The sequence below is a fragment of the Canis aureus genome, chromosome 30 (genome assembly GCF_053574225.1).
Source record: "Canis aureus isolate CA01 chromosome 30, VMU_Caureus_v.1.0, whole genome shotgun sequence".
NCBI lineage: Eukaryota > Metazoa > Chordata > Mammalia > Carnivora > Canidae > Canis > Canis aureus.
In genome coordinates this window covers 39,489,189-39,514,365 of record NC_135640.1, presented here as the reverse complement: position 1 = coordinate 39,514,365, position 25,177 = coordinate 39,489,189, and the positions used below count along the sequence as shown (strand labels likewise).

The 25,177-nt window shown below is 45.3% G+C and overlaps 1 protein-coding gene and 2 long non-coding RNA genes across 5 annotated transcripts in view; 2 read left to right on the top strand and 1 right to left on the bottom strand.

The window, feature by feature from the left end:
- The window catches only part of DSCAM (DS cell adhesion molecule), a 732,790-nt gene that overhangs the window by 10,555 nt on the left and 697,058 nt on the right, over positions 1-25,177 (top strand). The gene's annotated exons all lie outside the window — the stretch shown is intronic.
- LOC144301983 (uncharacterized) lies at positions 14,209-24,549 on the bottom strand. The gene is made up of 3 exons (XR_013368908.1): positions 24,426-24,549; positions 21,462-21,591; positions 14,209-15,079 (listed from the first exon to the last, which is right to left on the bottom strand). It is a non-coding gene; the product is annotated as an uncharacterized LOC144301983 (long non-coding RNA).
- The window catches only part of LOC144301988 (uncharacterized), a 37,127-nt gene continuing 36,580 nt past the window's right edge, over positions 24,631-25,177 (top strand). The window contains exon 1 of the long non-coding RNA XR_013368914.1: positions 24,631-24,725. This is a non-coding gene — a long non-coding RNA (uncharacterized LOC144301988). The remainder of the gene's footprint in view (positions 24,726-25,177) is intronic.

Genomic DNA, 25,177 nt, shown 5'->3' with positions numbered 1-25,177 from the left:
AGTCTGAGAAGAGAAGCCCTTGGAAACCTACATGTGGCCCCATTGCTCCAAGCAGGAAGCCCATAGTGCGAATCCGAGCAGGTGACTGTAGTGAGCAATTTTGAATGATGATCAAGGGCAGATTGAGACAGGACAGGAGAATGAATCTATTTGCAGCTTGAGGTTTTGCTTCGGTGCCAACCCGGGAACGCGACATATGCCTTCATTCAAATATCGGTGCTCAAGCTCCTTCCAAAGCCAGATATAAACGACTTGGGGATGGTTTACTCTTTTGGGTTTTCTTGGTCTCTTCCTCCTTCTTTGAGGCAGATCACCCCAAATTGACTATATTTATCAAAGGGAGCATGTGCCGTCATGCCAAGTCTTCATAAAAAGAGAAAATGGCATATAAGGACATATATGCATTTTTAGACCTTGTCGCATGTATGATAAAATTGAGGACAATTACTAGTGTCAGAATCATCCTTTCAAAACACCGTGTCCTTGATTTTTGAACTAAAATAGACTTGAACGTGTGCTGGAGAGAGGCCTAAATTCGGAGCCTTAAAAAATATCCTTTTGTGTCCTGAGATCTTATTTTAGATAATATTAAAAATAACTTTCCCTCCTAGGCATCTTAAACAAGTTTGATGTTATAATGCTTTGGCGATTTTATTGTGATTCACTGCAGAGATAATCTTTCAGAGCGGCTGTTTTGATACTTAGCTTTAGAAGAAAAACGGTATGAAAGTCATCGCGGGCTGAAGAAATGTGATTTCTGCTTACTCAGAACTACAGGAATTAGGGGAGACCCCGTTTCTTTGCAACAATAGTCTCCTACTCCTACGTTCCTCTAAAAAGGGGGCATTGTGCTAGGAAGTCAGCAGCTCTACCGAGAGAGTTCGTGGAAGATCTGGTCTAAAATAGCTCCCAACCCGTCTCTGATCTAGAGCTTTCGAAACCTCCACGGTCTGTACAGACTGTTCTCTTCAAAATTTCGTACCGGCGTAGGTCACTGTCTTTTGATCTCTCCCCTGTGGGAAGGGTATAAATATTTCCATCATCAAGTTTAATGACCTGCAAGGGACTCACGAGTCATTGTAAATGGTTAAACACTTTCCTTAGAAAAAATACAAATGAGAGGTTGTGTGACTCAGATTTATTTTTAGAGCCAATCACCTTAACCCATAGAAGATATTTATTACATGCCGTAGTAGGTGTTGAGCGCTTTCCCCTTCGGTTGGTAGCATCTGCGTCCCTCTGCAAGCAGCAGGCATGAGCATCCTCAAGGCCCGTGTGTCTCAGGGCTGAGCGGCTTAGGGCCGTGCACTGAGCCTCCTGCAATGGAGATGGATTTGCGGGGACCAGAGGGGCTTTCTGCACTTAGTCCCTTGTCATTATTTTCACCTTCTCTCTCTCTCCTTGGAAACTGGAGCAAATATTAGAACTTAGGTGCACCCATGAGAGAGAGAAGAGAGCTGTATGGCCCCAGGATCCAAGGCCTCTGCTGGCTCAGGCAGCTGGAAGGACCTGGGGGGGGGGGGGCGGTTTCCCTCAGATGAAGTCTGGGGGCAAGGGACAGTGTCCTTTCAGCCGATGGGTGACCCACTCAGGAGTGCCCGTGGAAGTCTGGAGATCTTTGCAAGGGTGGGAAACTGATATTTAAATATTCTTCTGAAGCATCCAGGCATTGGCATTCTCGGTTATTGTGAAGCTCTGAACGAACCATGAGACACAAAGTAAACTCTGTGGAGCTATTATTTTAGGCTCATTATTTTTGGCAGCTGGAAATAAAAGACACCCTTCCACCCCTCCCCACCCTTTTGTGATCTGATCATTTAAAAAAGTGGTATGATCTTGACAAAATGTGGTCTTCAGCCAAATCAGTGGTTCTAACCAGGGGCAGTTTCATCCCCCAAGTGATAATGAGCAATATCTGGAAACATTTTCAGTTGTCACGATTCTCATGGGGGAGGGGATGCCACTGGCATCTAGTGGGTGGAGGCCAGAGATGTTGCTCAACACCCCACAGTGTACAGGGCAGACCCAACCCCTAACCCCCCCACTCACCCAAAAAATGATTTTCTGATCCAAAATGTCAGCAGTGCAGAGGTTGAGCAACCCTGAGTTAAATCATTTTAAGGCCTAGTTCCTACAATAGAATATCAGGTCTGTGCTTTTCTGCGGATGCCACAGCGGCCCCGGAGAGACAGCAAGAAGGAAGATGTTCTGAATCTCAGTTCTGATTCCTTGGCTACCAGACTCCAAGCTGGTAATGCTTGTGGTTGATGAAGCTTTATTTACTACTCACTTCTGATTTTTTGTCACGAGTAAAAAAGAAGAAAACCAAATCTGTATCCCCTTTTTGGCCGAATCAGTAAGAGCAGGAGCATCGAGGTGTTGTTCCTCTAGCCCTTTTTCCCCCTCAAGTGATTATGCTAATTAGTGTTTGATCAGATGATTAAATTATAATTCGATTAATCCTGCGTGCACAGCGCTCAGAATGCATTTCTCTCGCCTGGTTACCTTGTGCCCGGAGCACCCTGTTCTGGCCGACGGAGGCTTGCTCTTCCTGAAGATGTGGATTTCTGTTTTCAAAGCACTGCAAATCCTTTGTTGCGTGGTACAAGGGAGAGGGGATATTTCTGTAACCTGTTCTCCCAGGCAGAGGCTGGACTGCGGAGGCCTCTGGGAAATGTGGAAACCCTAGCTAGGAAGCACCAATTATTTGGAGAAATGAGATGCAGAGAGGTGCTGCAAGGGCAGGGAGCTCCCCCACCCAAAGGAGGCTCTGGGCCCCACCCCCAAGACCACCAGCTGGGCCTTTGGCTCTAGGAGACACCTTCCCTGCCACCTTCCTCCCAGGGCTGGGGGTCATCGTCGGGGAGAGCTGCTTTAGTGCGTGCTGGGCCTAGAGGCATGTTCTCTGTGTTTATTTCAAGTGTGTTTTTCCTGAAAAAAGTGTTCCACCATTTTGTGTTGGTGTGTTTGGGTGTTTAATAGTGCAGCTTAAAGCATTGGTGTTCACCACTGTTTCTAGGTAGTGACCTCTTGTCTACGCCTAGAGCTTTCGTCTAGGTGCCTCGCAGCTGTGTTGAATGAAGGCCTGTGACATGCCCCCTGATAGGAGAAATCTGAGATGAGTTGGGAAGAGCATGCGTGGAAAGTACTGATGGCAGTTCCACTGTGAATAGATTTCGCCTCCAGGATGGGAGGTTGCGTGGCTCATTTTGTGGTTTCAGGAGCTTGGCAGTGGTGGGGTTTTTGTTTACACACTGTCCCTATTTTCTCCCTTTACATTTATGCAGTGGGGGTCGTCTGGTTACTAAAACATCAGTATTTAGGATATGTATTCTTTTTTCTATCAGAATGCACGTGTGTTTGGATCTGCCTGGAACTTACGGCATTTGCATTTAAGACCAGGCCAGAAGATGAGACATAAGTCATCAGTCCCACATCTCTTGTCCTGAGGACCACTGGGACCACAGAATCAATGACAATATAGGGACTAAATACCTGCTAAGATTTTCATATCTCCCCTACTCTGAGAAGTGTGAAGTATCATTTTTATTTATTTATTTATTTATTTATTTATTTATTTATTTATTTATTTATTTAATTTTTAATTTATTTATGATACTCACAGAGAGAGAGAGAGAGAGGCAGAGACACAGGCAGAGGGAGAAGCAGGCTCCATGCACCGGGAGCCCGACGTGGGATTTGATCCCGGGTCTCCAGGATCGTGTCCTGGGCCAAAGGCAGGCGCCAAACCGCTGCGCCACCCAGGGATCCCTGAAGTATCATTTTTAAAAGGATTTTATTTATTTGTGTAAAGAGAGCATGGGGGTGGGTAGGGACAGAGAGAGAGGGAGAATCTCAAGCAGACTCGTTGGTGAACATGGACCCCAATGCAGGGCTCTATCACCTGACCTTGAGAGCATGACCTGAGCTGAAATTAAGAGTGGAACAAGGGGTGGTGGAAGGGAGGTGGGTGGGGGATGGGGTGACTGGGGGATGGGCATTGAGGGGGGCACTTGATGGGATGAACACTGTTATACTATATGTTGATAAATCAAACTCTAATAAAAAATATACAAAAAAAAGGGTCGACACTTGACGGACTGAGCCATGCGGGCGTCCCGTGTGCAATGGCATTTATAAGAGATTGCCATCTTTTGATTTTCTTTGAAGAATGAAGCTCTACTTGTTATTATTCACACAAAAAATGAAAGTAAGAGGAAACTCTCATTTGCTGAGCATCTGAAGTGTGCTTACTATCTTATGTGCACTTGTGCTTCTTAGTGATAGGAGTGATGATGATGTCATTGGCAGTCACTGGCATTACTTACTACTAAGATGTGAGGTATGACTTTAAGAGGTTATGGTAGTGCCTGTAATGCCCGAAGCTGGGAGGTAGGCATTAATACCATATTACGGAGGTGCCTGGGAGGCTCAGTGGTTGAGCATCTGCCTTTGGCTCAAGGCATGATCCCGAGGTCCAGAGATCGAGTCCCTCATCGAGTTCCCTGCAGGGAGCCTGCTTCTCCCTCTGCCTGCATCTCTGCCTCTCTCTCTGAGTCTCTCATTAATAAATAAATAAAATCTTTTAAAAAAATACCACCATTACCACCATAAGGTGGGGTCTACGGCCTCCACGCATCCTCACACAGCCCAGTGAGAAAGTACTCCCAGTGTCAGTTTTGCACAATAAGAGCCCAGGGTTTGGGGATCCCTGGGTGGCGCAGCGGTTTGGCGCCTGCCTTTGGCCCAGGGCGCGATCCTGGAGACCCGGGATCGAATCCCACATCAGGCTCCCGGTGCATGGAGCCTGCTTCTCCCTCTGCCTGTTGTGTCTCTGCCTCTCTCTCTCTCTCTCTGTATGACTATCATAAATAAATTTAAAAAAAATGTTTAAAAAAAAAAAAAAAGAGCCCAGGGTTTGCAGATGTTGGATGTGGGCTGTGGTCAGTTAGGGCCTGTTGATTTGAGGTCCCCGTTATCCTGCATTGTGAGCATCCCCGAGATCCTCCAAACAAAGCCATCTTTACTCCTTTGACTTTTTTTCCCTAAACTTTGAAAATGATGACATTAATCTTGCTTTAAAAGTTGAGCAATAAAAATTTGTTTTGAGAAAGTGAAATATGATCTCTGAAGAATTAGTGTATAAATGGGTAAAATTCATTTACTTTTCCTTGTCAGCCGTGGTTTTATGCACTTGCGCTAAGTTAGGCAAGTAAGGGACAGGTTAATTAACTTTTATCCACTTCGGTGGTGGAGCTGTTTCATGGCATCATGCTCTATTGTCAGTGTGCTTAAGAGTGACATTTATATTCTGTTCATGTTACGTGGTGGGACCTTCCCCAGCCCCCCAGTTTAAATCGTGTATCTTTTTAAATATATTATGTTTGTTCTCGATAGACCGTCCGTTCTCTCAGGTCAAAATGTTAGAATAAAACCAGTTTGTGAAGTGGGTTATGAAGACTGGTAATCAAGTGTGAACTTAGCATCAACCGGGCTGTTAGGAAGAAAGACACAAATTAGTTCTGGGCACACAAGTCTGAATCTTACCAGCACAGCTGAATTATTTTACCAGCTTGTCCATGAGACATGTATTCTGAAGAGTGGAGCAAATACTACCTAGACGTTCAGGTTCATGGGAAGTAAGGATAATGCATGTGCGTACACCTGCCATGCCAGGGCCACATTCTTGTTATTCGATGCTTGTGTAACGTTTGAACCAGTTTCTCACACAGGATATATTTGCCTTCCATGGAACATAGGAAACACCAATGCTCTGATGTGATGACAATAGCCCAACCTTGTCGGTGCTCAGAGATTGAATGGCCCATACTTCACTTAGCTGTAGCTGTTTATTGCCTGGGTGGCCTCTTGGCACTACACCCACCACTTGGAGTTCATCAATAGGAGGTGCTCATGGAGTCAAGGCCTGGATCCCCCAGGTGGACTCCTGTCTCAAGGTCTGCCTTTATTTCTATCCACTCAGCCACTTCTCACACCTTGAGTACTGGTCTCACAGAAGACCGGACCACAGAGAGGTGAGAAGATATTGAGATATTGGGCGTCCTCTGTATGGGCCAAGCAACCTGAAGTTTGTGGTATGAGTATGCCCGTAGAGTCACTGTGGTGTGGCGTGCTGACCAAACCTATTTATAATAATTGCTAATATTTACAGAACACTGACCATGGGCCACTGACCATGGGCTATGCTAAGTGCTTGATTGTATCATCTCATTGAATCTTCAGTCAAGTCTTTGAGATATTTACTCATATTATCCTTGGGGGGAATCAAGGTCATAAAAGTGTTGTAAAACTTGTAAAAGTGAAGAGGCTTTCTGAAAGTCACATATCAAGCTAGTGGTGAAGGCAAGTTTTGAACCCGGGCAGTCTAGTTCCAGAATGCCTACGTTGACTATCTGCCTATACTTGTCTGTGAATGAGTTCTGGATATCTGGGCTGGCTCCTGAGCACACATCCCAGTTGAAGTGGCGATACGTATCTGGGGAGGTGGAAATATGGCTTATGCCAGAGAGTTGGGATGGGCCAGAGAGCAAGCATCGCTTTCTTAAGTTTTCTTGGAGGAAGATGCTGGAAGAATGTGGCAACGTGGGTACCGTATGGGACTTTCGGGGTTTGTTTCAATCGCAACATTTCTAGGATCTCAGCTCTTTGCCAAGTTAGGATGCTCAGTTGGTGAAGTAGCACCAAGCACACAGTGCCTGTCCCATGCTGTCAAGGACCAGTCACCAACACGTCCCAGCCTGTAGCATGTGTCCCTTATCTTTCCATATCTATTCCCATGGTGTATGGAAAAAAATTAAACCCTGCAGATTTCAGCAGATGGTGCCCAAAGCCTTATCTGGTGCATCACCTGACAGTTGGCCTTGATGTTTTCTCTCTAACACCTCTTCTTCTGATCCCTTTCATTTGGAGGTTCAGGCCTACCCTGAATTCCAGAACACACTGCCATTTTCTGACAGGTCTTCGGTTACAGCCGCATCCTCCGGTGGGCCCTTAGATCTGCCCTCGGCCTCATTTGACTGCCTGTCACTTCCTGTTTCTGTGGGAAGACAATTTTCCACCTTCTTCTTCTTCCATAAACCTCAAACTCTCCTTCCTTTTCTACTTGCAGTTGATGATCTCAATTCTTTTACCAAGAACCTAGATGAAGCCAGTTAACTACTTGGAATACTCCCTCCTCCTCACCTCAGTTTATCATGGCATCGTGTTTGTGCCTGGTGTGATGGTTTCCCTTCAGCTCATTAGTGAAGGAGAGATTCAGTTAGAGGGATGACTAGGCACCTGAGTACATGAGGTCCACAGCCAGTTTTTAGCCATGTGTGCTCATGGCCCATGGGATGAAGATATCTGCATGGTGCAAGGTGGCGGTGGTACCAGGGAACAGAGTGGGCCACAGAGGAGACTTTGCAGTGTGGAGGGTGAGTGCACCCTGGTTCACATGGAGGACGTGGTTGGCTTGTTGGAATGACTCTGCGGGCACACTGGCTGGCAGGGAGCTGACACCTGCTGCTCGGGGGTGAGCAGGGGCTGTGCCCTGTCCCCTGACAAGGAGGCTTATTGGCTGGGGGTCTGTCTGTGGGAGCAGAGGAGGACAGGTGGCCCAGCCCTTCCGATTTTACCAGGTGTGGAGGCAGAGCTTAACACTCAACATTCATTTCAGGTCCTGCACCCCAACACCCATGTACACTGACTGCCTTCTGCCCCTGACAGTGGAAGCAACTGCCTTGATCCCCTCAAAGGCTGAGGCCTCCATCCATACCCAGAATTTCACTGCTTTCCATCCACTCAGGGGCTTTGGCCTCATGTCTGTGTTCCCACTCGCAGACATGTCCTGGTTTCCCTGTCTTCCGGGTGACATACCACACGACATTATCTCTCCCATCAACACACTGGCATGTAGAATGCACTACCACGTGGAACATATGAGCATGTAAGATGTTAACATGTGGAATGCACTAGTGTGCAGAGCCTGCTAACTTTCAGAACACACTAATGTGTAAATACACTAACAGGTAGACTAGACCATACCAGCTGGTAAAAGGCTAACATCTTAAACACACTAAACATGCAGAACACACTGAAATGTCGAACATGCTAACGTGGAGGACACTGACACGCAGAACACAGTAACACAACACACTGATACGCAGAACACACTACCAGCTGAGCCTGTTCCTCCCAGCACCACCCTCACCTGCCTCCTTTCTCTGACATGGTTTAAAATAAACCTACCCAGCAGAGTTGCACGTGGCAATACTTCTTGCACAGTGGAGCTGAGGATTTGGGTTTCGACATCAGCACTACTGATCCGCGTGAGGCCTGCAGGACATGCCTGGCACCTGCACACGAGCCCCATGGTCCCTGAAGCACTTGAACCCCAGTGGCCAAGAACGGAGGCCATGGATCCACTCTTCTGGACCATGCCCCTCCGTGTTCGTCTTCCCCTCACTGCAGATGAGAGATGAGCTGTTGGCCTGTGCACGCTGAAGGCTGTCTACATACCCCTTACAACCCCATGTGTCTCAGTCTCTCAGACACATTCCCATCTGTGTCTGCTGCCCAGCTCCACTGTCAGTGTTTTGTCAGGGTCACCAATGACCACCATGTTTCCCGTCTTCATCTTGTAAGATCCTCAGCAGCTTTTGATGCAACAGGTCACTTTCCGTCTTGAACCACTTGCCCCGGGATTATGGGTATCACCTTCTTTGGGTTTGTCTACTGCCTCTCTGATTTCTCCTTCCTATTGTCTTTGCTGGTCTCCTCTCTAGTCAAATATGAAGGATTGCAGTACTCCAGGGCTCCCCTCACCTCCCCATCTTTCCTTTCTGTGATTTAACTTAGGCTGCGGCGTGAAATATCTGTATGCCGGTGATGTCCACATTTAGATCTCTGTCCACGGCTTCCCTCTGGGTTTCCACTCAGACCTTCCAACCCACTGCCTACTCAACATCTCCCCTTAGAAATCCTGTGGGTCAAAATCTCAGATTTTGACCCAACACAGAGCTCCTGGATTTTTCTCACCATCTGCTCCTGTCCCAGGTCCCCTGCTCATTCACTGCTCAGGACAGAGCCTTGGAATCACTGACTTCCTCCTTCCTTCCTGACTCATGCAAACCATCAGCAGGTCTAGTGACTCTACTTTCAGAACATGACCATTTCTCCCACTTCCATGTCACTTGACGCTATTATCTCTTAGCAGGCTCTGCAATAACTGGCCAACTAGTCTGTCTGTGGACACTCTCACCTCCCAGTTGGGTTTCCATACAGTGGCCACAGGGACCTGCTTAAGTTGTAAATCTGACCATATCACCCGTCTGCTTAAAGCTGGTAGGAATGTCTCCCATCAGCCCTAAAATAAGCCCGCCATTCCTTACCATAACCTGAGGGCCCTCCAGGATCTGGCTCAGGTTGTCCACACCACGCTGCCTCCTCTTCAGCCACGCTAGACTTCTGGATGTTCCTCCAATGTGCTGAACTTGGGCACGCTCGGTGACTCAACTTTCCACCCACTCCTTTTTCTTCCTGGGATGCTCTATCCTGGATCTTTCCACTGTCTGCTTTTTCATTCAGTTCTCTGCCCTGATACGATCTCCTAAGAGAGATCTCCCTTAATCATGTTCTTGATAACTCTGTTCCTCTTTGCTGCATGCACTCTGTGTTTCTTCAGAGCAGTTATAGGTGCCTGGAATAATGTGGTGGTTTGTCTGGTATCTGTCTCTTCCCACCGGGAAAGTAGGGACCTTGTCTTCTGTGCCCATCTCTGTGTCTTTGGCCCCAGGAGGGTTACTAAACACTGCAGGTGCCCATAAGTATTTGCTGATTGAATGATTAAGTCAATGAATGCTCTTTCCAGGGATATAACTCTTAGGGGCTTGATGTCATTGCTGTCTTTAATTCTATTATCTCTTTCCCCATGGAGTGATAATATCTCTCTGCATACCAGAAGCTGCTTCTTATGGAAGATGGGGACATGCATATTGATAGGAAGGTCAGCAAGCATCATGCCCTGCAATTTTCAATCTGACCCATTCTCAGAGGCATAACAGTAAAAAATACCTTAATTAAAACAATTTTGGTCACCAGACTGAGGACAGTGTGAGAAAGAAGACCATTTTTGTAGGTCTTCTGTAGATCATGGCAAAGTCCCAGGGAAGAGAGGACAGACTCACGACTGTAGAAGGTGCTGCCGGCGGTAATGATCACCATGTTGGACACACAGGGAAGGTTCTGCAGTGTTTGTGGAGGCAGAAGCAACTTCTGATTAGACTGTTTAAAAAGTGCTTCAAGGAGAAGGTGGTTTTAAGACTTGGCTTTTAAGTAGGTGCAGATTTTCACTGGATAAGAAGCACACTAAAGCGATGGTGGGAGCAGAGGGAAAAAGCAGGGAAGTCCCAGATGTGGAGGGGGAGGCAGTAGCTCCATTCAGCTTCTGTGCAACGTCAGAGGGGGACTATGCAGTGTCAGAGGGGGAGATACATCTAACATGGGACAGGGAGCAGAATACGGGGAATTCGAATTCGAATTCAAATTCAATTTGTATCTAAGGTTTTTGTGTTAGAATCATAGTCTAGATCATATGAGTGATCGGTGCTGTATCTTGCCTGGGGTGCAGAGCAAAGCAGAGCTGAGGACATTGGTGGAAGGGTGGCCAAGCGGTGCTAGGTTGCTGTGCAGGAAGGGGAGAGCCTGCATTGGGATGGTGGTGGGTGGCTGGGTGCTGACCAAGAGGAAAGTAATGGTGAGAATCTAAGCCTGACTCCTGGTGAAGTGGGGCCTAGATGATCCCCGTGGACCATCTCACTATGTAGAGTTGCTGGTAAACCAAAGATGTGAATAAATGGATAGGTTTGCAGCCTTGTACAGGCATTACTGCCCAGACTCCTCCTCTTGAATTTTTTTTTTTTTGAGACTATATGGAATCAGCCCACCTGAACACTGTATGCCACTGACGGGGTTTTACAATGCTCGGTGAGAGCCATTCCATGATTTGGTTATCCCAGCATAATGTGAGAGGGGCTGGAAACTGGACAGCAGATTGTACAGGTCAGGAGCACAGTCTGAGTGATGAACTAATGCATTCGAACCAATGGGAAACCAGCAATCTTCATTTCTTTTAGTTTTCCTATTTCTCTTGAAATTAAAGCATCCAAAAGTTTAATATTGACTGAGTTTGGATTACAGTTCCATGGTGGCAACCACCATCTATTATTTGTCAGTAATTGAGCAACATTTTGGTTTCTTTTCATGTGAACCTGTTTGGGTTCTGTAGACACCAGAAGATGAAGGGTCAAGCAGAGGCATGAAGATTTAGAATTTCTGTCATGGACTGTAACTAGATGAACCTTAAGAGGCACCAGTTTGTGTTGTCGGCACCCAAACATCCATTTTCTCTGATTTGTAAACTGTGCTCCACAGAAATCTATGGTATGGTTAAAAAATTGTGAAGTTAAAAACTTTATTCCATATTGTGAGTTTCCCGAAATCTCTCCGTTTTTTTTTTATTTTTAAAAGATTTTATTTATTTATTCATGAGGCAGAGGGAGAAGCAGGCTCCCTGCAGGGAGCCCAATGTGGGACTCGATCCCAGGTCTCCAGGATCACGACCTGAGCCAAAGGCAGATGCTCAGTTACTGAGCCACCCAGGCATCCCAAATCTCTCCATTCTTAACTCAAATTTAGATCCAGCAGAATTCAACTTAGTATAGCTTCAACCTCAAAATAATTTGCGGCTAAGTTCATAATTTGCATTCGTGGTCTCATTTCTTGTTGTGAGACTTACAGAGTGTCTTTTATGATTTATCTCTTTCGTCAACTTCTTTCCTCTTTCCTTTCTCTCCTTGCCTTCTACACGTATTCACACTCACTCACACACTATGTGTCCTCAGAGTAAGCATTATTTCTTACAATGCATTTATCAGAAACTCCTTTGCTTTTGTAGTTACTGAAAAAGAGTTGTGTTTTCAAAGCCGAAAATTGAAAAACTCAAGTTTTCAAAACCGAAAATCATATGTGTATTTGATTCATGATACAGATTGTGATAAATTGTGATGATCTCAAGGGACCGATCATTGGTAGCACAGTGTTACTAATGGCTGATCATGGAACCAACATAAACTCACCAATGGGTTTTCTTAGGAGAGGATTTCTTAATTAACCAGAAAATATTTACTGTGCATATTTTATGCCCATTGGGAATATGGAATAAGAGAAGAACAGTAGAGATTTCTGTCCTTAAAGAATTGGCCATTTCATTGGGAAATCATGACATAATGTAAGTACAAGGAAACAAGATCTTATTTTATTTTATTTATTTATTTTTGGTTTTTGAAAGAAGATCTTTTTAAAACTAAAGTATAAACTGATAAGATCAACTGGGTTATCTAATTTAGTTATGTTGAAAAATGATTTGCTGATGGTTCAGATAAGACAGTAAACTTAAGAAAAAAGATGAGGAAGCAAGCTTTGCAAGGTGAAGTCAGGGAAGGCTTCATGAAAGAACAGCTTCAGCAGAATCCTATGGGGTTTGGATCAGGGCTGGAACAGCAATTTGAGAATGGGCTGAGCATTAGCGGCAATGGTGTGTGTGTACATTTGTGTATTTGTGAACACAAGTGTATGCATGAGCGTGTGTACGTGCAGCTTATAAGCTTGAAAACAGGGCTGAGCATTATAAATCAGGAGACTGATCCATGGTTTTGCAGCAGGCTGAGAAGCAAAATTCAAGGCACTTAGAGAGGGTCAGAAGCACATGCACTGGACCCAGACTTGTGGCAAACAGCCATGGTATGAAGGTAGCAATGACTGCAGCTCTTTCAAAAATCCCCAGAATTGGCACCAAGTTTTTACAACGTGGAAAGGAAAGGGTTTTAGTTTAAGGCAGGAGAAGATGAATGGAGGAAATAAAATAAAATAAAATAAGAAGATGTAGTGAATCCCCCGTCACTTACAAATGAAGAGCTTTACAAAAGGTAAAATTTATGACCTCTCCGTATGCTAACATCAGCCATGTTTTATGATCCCGTAATTACCTAAAATATCTTCTCTTGATGTCTGTACACACAGAGGGTTTACACAGTAGACAGAACTAGTAAAGGCAAAGTCTGTGCTGAGAGGATTTGCCCAGAAGAGGGTCTCTAACACCCTGCTTGAGGAGTGTTAGGGGGAAAAAAATTGATCTTTAATTATTCATCCAAATTATAACTTAGTCAACTTTAGTCTTATTGGAGACCTCCTTCAGCTTTCAGACATAAATTGGATTTATATTTTACATCTCTGGCTCTCCTTTTGTTCATGGTGTCCCCTACCTTCCCCATCAGCATGTCTGAGTGTCCAGCTCGTTTGCTATATTTTTCCTGTATTTAGATGCCCTTCCTAAAGACAGACTTACATTTTTTACAAGGAGGAATAGGTATTTTTTCCTCCAGGACTGAGTGTCTTTTGTCAAAGGTCAAAGTCCAGAAAGAGTGATTCTATTCTCTAAATTTCTACTTCAGTGACTCATTGAATGGTGTCCTTGGAAGGACATCCCACAAGTGACACACAGGAGCGGCAGAGCTTGGGGAGCCTTGAAGGGGACAGGGAGCTGGGCGTGAAAAGTGGGGATCCTGGGTGAGGGGCAAGCCCTGGAGGGAGGTTGCAGGATGACATTGACAACATCGTGACTTCTAGGGTGGGAAGAGTAAAAACAATGACCGCTTGGCAAAATCAAAATACAGAGATGTTTTGAGAAAGTAAATGTGTGTGCCACGCTGGGGTCAAGGTACTTCCCTGATTATGGATGGTGGAGTTTAAAGCCATTCACTACGTGAAAGACATAGATTATGGCTTGTTATTAGGCTTTAGAGAAGTGACTGCTTTCATGAGGGAATGAATATTAATTTGCACACCAAACCCGTGAGGTCCCTCATGTTAAGCTGGGCTCCTCATCCGAAGACCCTCCCTCTTGTCTGTCTTTCCATGATCTTTTTCGTGCCTGTGGACTTCAACTTTAAGGTAATGTTTTGTTTTGTTTTTTTCCTCAATATACACATGTGGCTCTCACCTTATACCCAGGTGGTCTTTTTACCTTGCTTCTCACCTGCAGAAAGCCTTCATTCATATATGTCCCAATGTATAGGGTCTTCCCCCACAGATCTTCACCTTCCCACTTCATCACGTTCCTGACAGCAACACCCTCCTTTTTTTAAAAAATGATTTTATTTATTCATTTGAGAGAGAGAGAGAGAGAGAGAGAGAGAGAATGAGAGTGCAAGTGGGGGTGGGGCAAGAGGGAGAGAGAGAAGCAGACTCCTTACTGAGCAGGGAGCCTGATACGGGACTTGATCCCAGGACCCTGTGATCATGACCCGAGCTGAAAGCAGATGCTTAACCAACTGAGCCACCCAGGTGCCCCGGCACCCTACTTTTTGAGGCGTAACACCTCAAAGTCCTTAGAGCCATGGACAATGGGAGGTGGAAGGGACCCTGGCAGCCAGCTCTCCAACTTCTGTTTGAGAGGCCAGAGGGGAGGGGACCAAACGTAGCAGACTTCTTTCATAAGACACATTATGATTTGGACAGAGCTAGGACTCCCCCGACTGAGCTGCCTCCCATTTGCAGATAATTTTCATCATGCTGAATGCATGAAGGGGACAGATATTAGAAGAAACTGGAAAGTCACACAGAGGCCAGGGTGGATCAATATGTGCGCCTGATGTCTCCTAACAGCTTGGCTCATGATGCTCTCCTTGGTCGGCTGAGATGGTTTCTCTATACCAGAAGTTTGTCAGAATTAGTAGTTACATGGCGTCAGCCCTGTGTTCCTAAATTCGTGGCCTAATGCTAAATATGGTTATGGTTGGAAACATCCACAGCCGGTACGTGGTTTGGTCCCTGCATTTTTCCTCCAGGACTGAATGTCTTTTGTCAAAGTCCAGAAAAATGTTCTAGTGACAGGGACACTCCCCCCGTTGTGTGGGAGGAATTAACATGGGGACGCAAGGTGTCCATCTCTGGGTGAGGCCCCGCACAGCGCTGTGGCTCAAGGAGATCTGCGTTCATTTCTGGGAAGACATTAAATTAGCTGAAAGAGAAATTTTCTGGTTACTTGAGTTGAGTTTTGGACTTCATTAATTATTTGCTCATTAAATCATTTACATTAACTCTTTCTCAGTAGTCTGAAAATAACCGGGAGGCTTACTGTTCTGTGTTTCTCACTCAGGCTTTGTGGACAAGTAACCCTGGGCCGTGGAAAAGAATCCCCCGCACATTAAGGTGCTCAGTGTCGAGCGAATGGGTGGAAGCAAAAATATGCCGCGTGCAGTGTATCAGATCCCACATTCTGGTTTCTTTTCCTACTTCAGTGGGAAAATATCACAGGTGCACTTCAGATCCAAGTTTTATTTTAAATCCAGAAGAAGCTCTTTCTTATGAAATAATCGGTCATTTTAAAGGAACAATGTCTCATTCCAAAGAAACACAAAACCCCAAAACATCTGTTTTCTTTTTTTGTGCATCCATCTCTTGTTTCCAAGGAAGTTGAGTTGTTACATGAATTTGGCGTTCTTTTAGGGATTATCATATCTTCTAAAAACGAAGTTTTAGAATAAAGGATGTTTTCGATGCTGTTCCATCCTCAGTCCATCTTTGTGGAGAACTGGAAAAGCAGATAGGATATCAGGGATCTCTAAACTTTGAGTTGACTTTGGCTCTTCCAAGAGCAAATCATTCTGCTCCTGTGTGAGCCCGGAGGAAACGCCTGCTGTGGCTCTGTCGTTTTGTTAGCAGAAGAGCCACACATGGCCTGGGGAGGTCCATGGGCCTGTGAGCCTGCGGGGACCGGCTGGCTGTTGCCTCTTCCAATTTGAGGCCTGGGGAGCTTTCGTCACCAAGAGGTTTGTGAAGTGATGAGGTGTGTGGCATTATACTCTTCTTACCTTCTTCCTTTTCCTATAAATGATGACAAATTGCCTCCCTGTAAATTTGAAAGTCCCTAAATGGCATTTTTGTCAAAGCCTTTATAACAAAATGCTTACTCAGAGAGATTTTTAGGTATTGGGAGCTGGGGTGGCTGGGAGCAGGCCTAATTATTATGCATCATGACACAATGCATTATGCATCGCCCTTGCTTTTCTGCTTTTTAAACACTTGTTATGGATGATGAAACTAATTTAAATGGACAAACAGGGCGCTCTCCTTCACATTATTCCTGTGATGTCATATTCTCCTTCCAGGGGGTTTCATCGATGCCTCCCATGGAAGCCCCTCAAACATGCCCATTTTAATAAGACACTTTAATAATTAGCTTAGAGATAATTGTCAGTCAGGGGAAAATAACCTTTTATCAAAGGTGCCTTGAAAGTGGCGTGTTCAGAGAGGAAACAAGTGCTCTCATTTGCACTTATGCTTGCTTCCCTTTTCCCTCCTCGCATTTCTACAGAGTAAAATGCTACAAACGGGAAGAATTGTAAAAGAAGGGAGAGGGTGGGTGTGCAAGGGGAAGGGAGCTGTCACATTGTTAAGACAAATGGGGCTTAGAGAATCCTAATTAAACCTCAAATTGCTTAGAAACGGGAAGTATGTATTCCTAATTGTTGGCACCGTGAAAAAAATCTAATTTACCGCATATCTTTAAATAAGGGGAACCCGTTCCTTGGCCGTGTGAGATTTCAAGCCTCACCTATTGCGTAGGCAAAGGGCATGACTTACAGGCTGTGGAGTGCGCCTCCGATGCTGAGCATCCGATGTCACAGACGCACTGAGAGAGAGAGAGAGAGAGCAGAGCTGGGAAGTGTGTGCAGATTTGGGTTCTGAGTTTTCTTCTCCGGGAAGCGTTCTAGTTGTATCCGGCGATAATTTTAGTGCATTCAAGCTCTCTGCAATGTTATTTGAATATCAGAAAAATAATACAAGTAGGGGTCCATATTCCTGAGAGTCAAGGTGTATATTCTCAAGAAAATAGGTTTGTTTTGAAGGCAACCCTCTTATGTTGCTTTAAAAATTGTAAAATGTGGGGCACCCGGGTGGCTCAGTGGTTGAGCATCTGCCTTCGGCTCTGGGCATGATCCTGGGGCCCTGGGATCGAGTCCCACATCGGGCTCCCTGCAGGGAGCTTCTCCCTCTGCCTGTGTCTCTGCCTCTCTGTGTCTCTCATGAGTGAATAAATAAAATCTTTTAAAAAAATTGTAAAATGTGGCCCCCTGGGACTTTGGTTTCTGTGGAGGTGCTGACGGTCTCTGATGCAGAGGGCGACCGTGTTTTCTCCTGTCACTCACCTCTTGATGCAGGTCATCAGCCCCCCTTTCCACTAGGGAGGCTGGAAGGCTTCCAGCACTGCAGAATCTTGACTTCATCCTGATACAGTCAGGGGACAGAGCTAAGCACAAACCACTACCATGTTTTTTTAGCCTTTGCCCAAGCTTCAAACCATACTTCTCTTTCTATGGGACTTTGACTTCTCTTTATTTAAATACACATGTAACACAAGCTCCCACCCTTTAATAAGACTTTTTTTTTTTAAGTTGTTTCCATGGTAGATCAGAAGAGGTGCTAGACCAGGTGTAGGAGCCATGGTTGTGTCTCTAACTTTGGGCTTCTTCTGTTTCTGGTTGAGTCTTTGTCTCTGGGATCTAGTGGGACCTCAGCAAGTTTCCTCATCTGTGGCAATAACACCAATGACAGATATAGTATTGACAGCGACCGTCTGCCGAGCACTTGCTCAATGCCAGGCACTGCACTAGGACGCTCACGTTTACTTCTCACTGGCAGCCCTTTCTTTCCTAGCTCTCTGCTCTTTACGGCGAGCAAACTGAATCTCAGGAAGGCTGAGAAAGTTGCTCAAGGTCAGGTTGAACCCAGATCTCCCAACTCAGGACCAGTGTTATTAACCCCCTCCGGAAGTTGTGGCTCATCCTGCCTTTCGCGTGTACTGCACGAAGTCATTGTGAGCCTCAAACCAAATGGTCATAATGCATGTGAAAATACCCTGAAAAAAAGATGTTATCCTGGCGTCTGTCACGCTGCTCTTATTACTACTTTCTCATCTGTGAAGCAGACACAATCGCAGCTGCCCTGGAAGACATTGGTGCTCATTAAGTGGAAGAGAATTGATTAGTGTTGGAAAATGTTGTCTTTTAATTTTTCCAGCAGAGGTTGGTGCCAGCATTATCCTGGGAGATAAAGGGACCTCCATTTGCTCATATTCACTGAATACATTCTTGAGTCTCAGCGAGGCAGTGGCCTGCCTTGGAGGCCTTATCTGTGTCATCCCGGGTTGTGGGCTCCAGGAGTGGAGCTGCGGGCTGAAATCAGTGAGCTTTGTTTGTCAAAGTGTGGAGGGGAGAGCTTTATCTTGTGGTAATCTGTGCATTCCTGTTTGTCCCGAGGAAGTCACCAAGCACCAAGCGATGGGCCCCTCACGGTCTACAAACGGTTCAGATGGAGATTGCTTTGTAAGATGTGGACTTCTTTTGTCTTGGCAACTAGAAATAACATGGCAGCAGTAGGAAGGTCGAAATTGGTGACCATTGGCCTCTTTCCTCCATTCAGCTCTAACCTCCTGTCCCCTCACACTGGGGTAGCATTTGAGCTTTTCCTGCAGGGACAGGTTGGTTCATGTTTTGAGGATTTGATATGTGGCTCTTCTCAAGTGCTGGTTTTTAACATGTGCTTATTTTAAACTTGTAAATTGCAATCGTGTTTTTAAATATTGCCATTGGTGTATTCTCCTAAAAATACGAGATAAATAGGCCCTCACAGTGCTTCGTTATGCCATTATATGGCTGAAGGTCAATGTATGAAGCACCTGGGCGTTTCAGTTATCTGGTCTACCTCCTGTTCACTGGGTGGCCTAGTTGCTTCTTGTGCATGGTCCTAGTATTTTTATGTCTGCCTGTTTGACAGCAAGGCTGTGGCTCCAAGTCAATCAGTCTCCAGTCAACATTTCATCTTGTTCTTCCATTATATCCTTTTCTCCCTCTACCCTAAAACTAACTAAAATCTCCTGACGTCAGTGGGCTGTTTGTCAGTGTCGCTGCTAAGCCTTCAGCACCAACACAGTAGAGATAAACAGTGCCCTTGCTCATCAGTGCACATCTTTGTGTGAGCTTTTAAAATAGCTCTTAGATGTAACTGAGCAAAAGCAGTATTTCTTTTCACAGCGAGTCTTTTCACGGGAGATTCCAGCACTTTTAACTTTGATCCTTTTTCTACTACGCTAGGAGGCGGGGCTCCCACACGGATCATTCTTAAGATTTCAGCGATAACATGGATAAAGCTTCAAGCATGGTAGCTTCAGTTGAACACTGAACACGTTTTCTAAAGGGGCTCTGAGAGGTGCACCTGGCCATGGATGCAGCTGGAGAGGCGTCATGGTTCTGTGGCTCTCCATGTGCAGGAAAACTGTGCAGTTGGCACACCCAGCCCCTTGTTTGGGGCACAAGAAAAGCTGTTTTTCAGAATGTTTCAGTTGCATTCTGATCACATATGCTTATTAGTGCCTCTGCTTTCCGCTTCCTCTTGGGTATTCTGTGGTCGCTGGGCTGGAGCACTGAATTTCAGCTGTGTCTATGTGACCACTGAAAAATCGCAAGTGACCAAAAGAGCTAGTGAATCAGGCCTGCTTCATATTTCAGATTAATAACCATATGTTTGGTCTCATCGGCTTCCATTCTTTTGCCAACCGTGGTCTTTTTGTCAAAGCAACGTGGCTTCATATTCAATCAGCTCATCCCTTAGCCTCTTGTGGAATGGAAACCATACTTCTTATACTCTTTAGTGTATATTTGGCTGCATTTTCATGCAAATTTGCTCTTTGTTGTTTACTCCACTTGCTACTGCCCTCTTGGTGTACTAGAAGTGGAATTTCTCTAAACACGTCTACACTCACTGCTCCCATGTTGTACTCACTCAACATCCCATCTGTCAGCTCCATGCAGCCCTTTCCCTCCATGAAGACTGCTCCCAGGTCAGCAGGGACTTCCACCTTGCCAGATTCGGATGCTGGTTCACATGCAGTCTTCACAGTCCTTTTCAAAATGGGCAAGTCCCCCTTCCTCACTGGGACAACCTCTTCCTTGGCTCCCAAACTCCTTCACTGTCTTGCTTTCTCTTATCTCTCCAGTCATCTTTGCCAGCTCATGCCTGGTCTTTTGGCATTAGACCCTCCACCCCACTCTACCCCTCTGTCTTCATCCTCTCCTCTCTTTCGTGGATGATGAAATGCATGCACACAACTTACTATTTCCTGCTTTCCTCTGACTCTCAGACCTGTATGCTCAGTTGTCAAGACATGTCCCCTTGAATTCAGAGTCATTTCTAAAGCAAGTCATCAATAGTCCCAGCCAAATACTGTTTCCTCTCTCTGACCCCCACCCACAAATAGCCATAAGATGTGGGTAAAGATGGTTCAGGTGTATCTATAAAGAGAGCATAGGACATGGGAGGGAAGTTAGGGGTCTTGGGGGCTCCAGGAGTGATTGTCTTTGAGCGCCGTGGTGGTAGGGATGGTTGTCTGGGTGTTAGGGGACAGTTCCAGGTGTAGTACATGGGCTTCTGAGCTGACGACTTGGGTACGAGAAGATTACCTGGGAATGATGGTGTTTGCCCTGAGACACTACAGTGCAAGTAAAAAGGTTGGTTTCTTATTACAAAAGGCTGTTTAGGGTGAGGAGTTTGTGGGTCAAATTCTAGGGATTTCTGGCTACCATCTATTTGTTATATTACTCTGGTTCTGCCCCTCCTTGGTTGTTTTCCCCATCTAAATTTGTACCTGTCCTTATAAGCCATCCCTCTGCACCCTAATACCAGGAGGTTAGAGGATAGAGAAAGAATATTATCTTTACACTGGAGCACCAGTGCCTCAGACGGAGAACATAGTGATTGTGAATCTCAATCCAAAGGGGGTAGAAGTGAGAAAGACCAGAACCAAAACCAAGCTGGACTTGTGATGATCCAGGTACCTGTCCTATGTGAGATCCCACATGAGTCTTCGAAAAATCTACTCTGCTTGGCTCAACCCTAAGGGAGGTTAAGCAGGAGCTACAGATATCTCAAGGGTGGATTTCTCAAAATGAGAAAGTAAGGCCAGACCCAAAAAGTGACCCAGAACTGGTCTCCAGGCTCACAGTGTTTTACCCTGTTTCTCCTGGAGTGTTGGATTCATCCCCTGTCTGAAGATTTTCTTTATCTGCTTCTTGAGCCTGGGCCACTGGTTCTGTAGTCCCAGGGCTCCTTTTCTAGTGCCTGGTGGAAAGAACCTATCCTTGTTTTAAGTCTATCTTTTGGGTGAAATAATCTTTTTATAATACAGTTTCCTCTTTATGATTCATGTTGGTGAACTTATGGGAATAATTAAGTTAATTAAAATTCAATGAGCAGTATTGAGCATTTGGAAGATATCAAACACTTGGCCAAGTGAAGTCAGGATTTATTCTTGGAGGGTAAAAGTTTGAAGAAGACATACTCACTCGAAGTGATGGTTCTCTAAAACACAGAGCCGCCGATACTGATGCTGGGGTTCTGGCTAAAACACAATTACCTCAAAAAGTCAGTCTGAGTTCCAATATCATACGAGGCTCTTTTTCTTCCTTTCTGAGTCTGCGTGTTCAAGCATGCAAAGAGGATGAATCAGACTCTCTCCTCTCTGGCAGACACACCCTGGAAAGGTCGTTTGAAACCCCAACCAAGGACACACCTTTGATGACTGGCTGCACCAGTGTCTCATTCATTTAATGTAATGACTTGCTTTTCTGTGGGGGCTCCCAGCACCTAGCTGAGTGTTTCCCACATGATGCCATCATTGTGTCATGGTATGCTCCTTGCAAACCAGTAATGACCTTGTGCATGAGGGGGAAAACAGGTCCAGGCAGGCTACAGGTGGGCAGCTAGTAACTGAGGGGGCTGGGACCCGAGCCCAGGTCTCAGACCCCACAGCCTGGACACTGTACCCACCCACCTACATCCCTGGCTCAGAAATTCCCCATCAGGAGTAGGCTGGGCCTCCTGGCCACAGAGAGCTCACAAATGAGTCCTCTCTCTCTTTTAATATATAAATATAAACATTTTATTTTATTTTATTTTATTTTAATCCTCTCTTGATATAAGTCTCTGTCTCTTTTAATATATAAATATAAACATTTTATTTTATATTTTATTTTATTTTAATCCTCTTTTGATATAAGTCCCTTTGCAGAGAAAACCAACAACTTACATTCCCCTGGGGAGAACTCCCTTCAGAATATTTTTGCACCATCCCTGCCATGTGCAGTTTCCAGGGTGCAGAGCTTCTGCAGGGGGTGCGGGTGTGTGTGTGTGTGTGTGGGGGGGTCCAGTGACAGATTTCACCCGGATAGAGGCTCCCATGCATCACTGTTGTCTGCAAGGACATGCACAGCAAGCTTTAGACAAAAATGCAAAACAGCTTCAGCTGTGTTTCCTGTCCACAAGTTCAGCCACATGGGCTGTAATCTGATGGTTTCAGCAGAGGAGCCAGCAGCCCCTGGCATTGTGCAGCAGCGGCCGGATGGCTGCCCCTTCTGGAGCGCCACTGTCAGCTGGCCTGAAATCAGGACACAACACCATATTCACTGCTGATGGTTGTTTGTCCCCCCCCCCCGAAAGACTGATTTGCTGGGTCTTTAGCTAAATGTCATCTTCTCACACCCACATCATTGCACTTTTCCTCCACAGAGCGAGTCACTTACAAGGGGTCATTTGCGGAAAGGGTTTCTGAAACCTTTTTTTAAAAAAGCATTATTCTTATGTCCAGAAGAAAAAACCTCTTTCTCCCCTCTACTAGGGTTCAGTTGAACAAATAATTGTTGAATGATAGCTATAGGCAAGGAACTCTGCTCTGAATATAACAAAGATGAAATGGCAGTTGACAGCCTAAAATCTCACTGGGGATACAGACACATACCAACTCTTAGGCCGAGGTGGGGTGGGGTCTGTGCTGGGTGATCACAGGCTCAGTTTATTTACTACTTACCTACTTCTTAATTTTATTTTTATATTTTTAACATTTTTACTGAGGTATAACTTACATGGCGTATGATGTGCTTGTTTTTGGTGTATGATTCACTGACTTTTAGTAAGTTTACAGGGTTGTATAGATAGCACCACAATCTAATTTTAGAATCACCCCAAAATATTCCTGCATCACCCGAAAATACATTTCATGCCTATTTGCAGGCATTTGCCATTTCCACCCTTACCCCTAGCGTCAGGCAACAATCTCTACTCCATCTTATGTATAGACTGGCTTTTTCTGCACATTTTGTCTCAGTGGAATCGTGTAATCTACAGTCTGCTGACTGGCGTCTTTCACTTACCATCATGTTTTTGAGATTCATCCATGTTGTTGGCCATGTTATCAGTGCTTTGTTCCTTTTTATCGCCAAATAATATTCTATCATATGGATGGACCACATTTTGTTTATCCATTCTCCAGTTGATGGACATTTGGGTTGCTTGTGCTTTTTGGCTACTATGAAGAATGTGGTGCTATGAAAATTCATGTGGCAGCTTTTGTGTGGACATATGTCTTCGTTTCTCTCGGGTGTATACTGGGAGCGGGATATCTGGGTCATGTGGTAAACTTCTGTTGAACTTTTTAAGAAACTACCAAGCTGTTTTTTCCTAAACGGGTGCACCACTCTACATTCCCACCAGCACCGTGTGAGGGTTCAAGCTTCTCCACCTCTTTGTCAGCTCTGGTTTTGTTTATCTTTTTTTATTGTGCGATTTTCCTGGGTGCGAAGTGGTATCTCATGGTGGTGTTATTTTACATTTCCCTAAAGGCATAACATGAAGCATCTTTTCATATGCTTACTGGCTGTTTGTGTGTACATTTTAGGTGAAATGTCCACTCAAACCATTTGCTCATTGTTTCCTGTTGCTTTTTTTAAAGGAAAGTGTGGAGAAAGTTGAGCAATGTAGAAGTCCCCAGGTGTAGGTGGTCAGATGTAGAAAGTACCACCAATACTACTTGCCCTACATTCTGGCTTATTCTTTCTTGTTGTTGAAATCCATCATCATCCATCTTGTTGTTGAAATCCATAATCCACTTCAACAACCACACCAGGGTGGCAGACTTAATCAGTCTATATCATGGCAGGAGTGGGGAGACAGTGGAGAGGATATGGAGTGTGCTGGTCATCTAACATGCTACCGGCCCTAGCAGATGCTGGACTGACAACCACCTAGGTATCCAGATCTTACTGCGTCAGTGTTGTCTGAAGATTTCCAACTGTCAGCATCTGCCTGCTACTGCCCATGGCACCTTGCCCACAAGGTTGGTCTGTCCATATAGGGCAGGCTGGAAGTTTCAGAGAATGAACACCCTCATAGCAGCTCTTAACCAACAACCAATGATTGGTGGTAGGCCTTAGTTCAGGTTTCTATAACAAAGAAGTATTCACATAGTGACTTACCAACAGGAAGAAGGTATTTCTCACAGTTCTGGAGGTTGGAAGTCTAAGATCAGGATGGTCAGGTTCTCACATGGCAGAAAAAGAGGGAGAGACAGCTCTCTGGGGGTCTCTTGTATTAGGGCACTCATCCCATTCATGAGAGTCCTACCTTTATGACCTAATCACCTCCCAAAGTCCCTACCTCCTAATACCATCACAATAGGGTCTAGGATTTCAACATATGAGTTGGGGGGAGAGGCAGCACAAATATTCAGTCCATGGCAGTGGGTCTATAAATAACCTGACTCTCTCCAACCACAAGTAAGAATTATGGGGTGTATGTTTTGTACTATTTTCTCAGAGCTTTCCTGAAGGATGAAGCTCCAGGTGCAGTCAGACTGAAGACTTGACAATGTACCCTCCCTGGGGGACAGAGACAGTAGATATGTTGCGCTTGAACTCTTGAATTAGGATCTGCCTCTGGAGAACCCAAACCAACATTGACCCTTGTCTAGAATTATGGGCTGCTGGTCCTGCCCTCGGATAGGGTGGCAAATGCTTCCTCTTGCCTCTGCTGTGATAGCGATTGTGTTGTCCTGGGACACCCTGAGCATTTTGGTATGGATCCCAAATAACCTGAGCTAGTGGATGCAAACTGACTGTTAGGGTGGGGCAGGGCTCTCATCCAGTGAGAAAAGAAACATCAGAGATTGTTCAGGGATGGTCAGGTGGCATGGGGAATGGTCGGTGGAGGGGGTGTAGAGCAGTCTCTG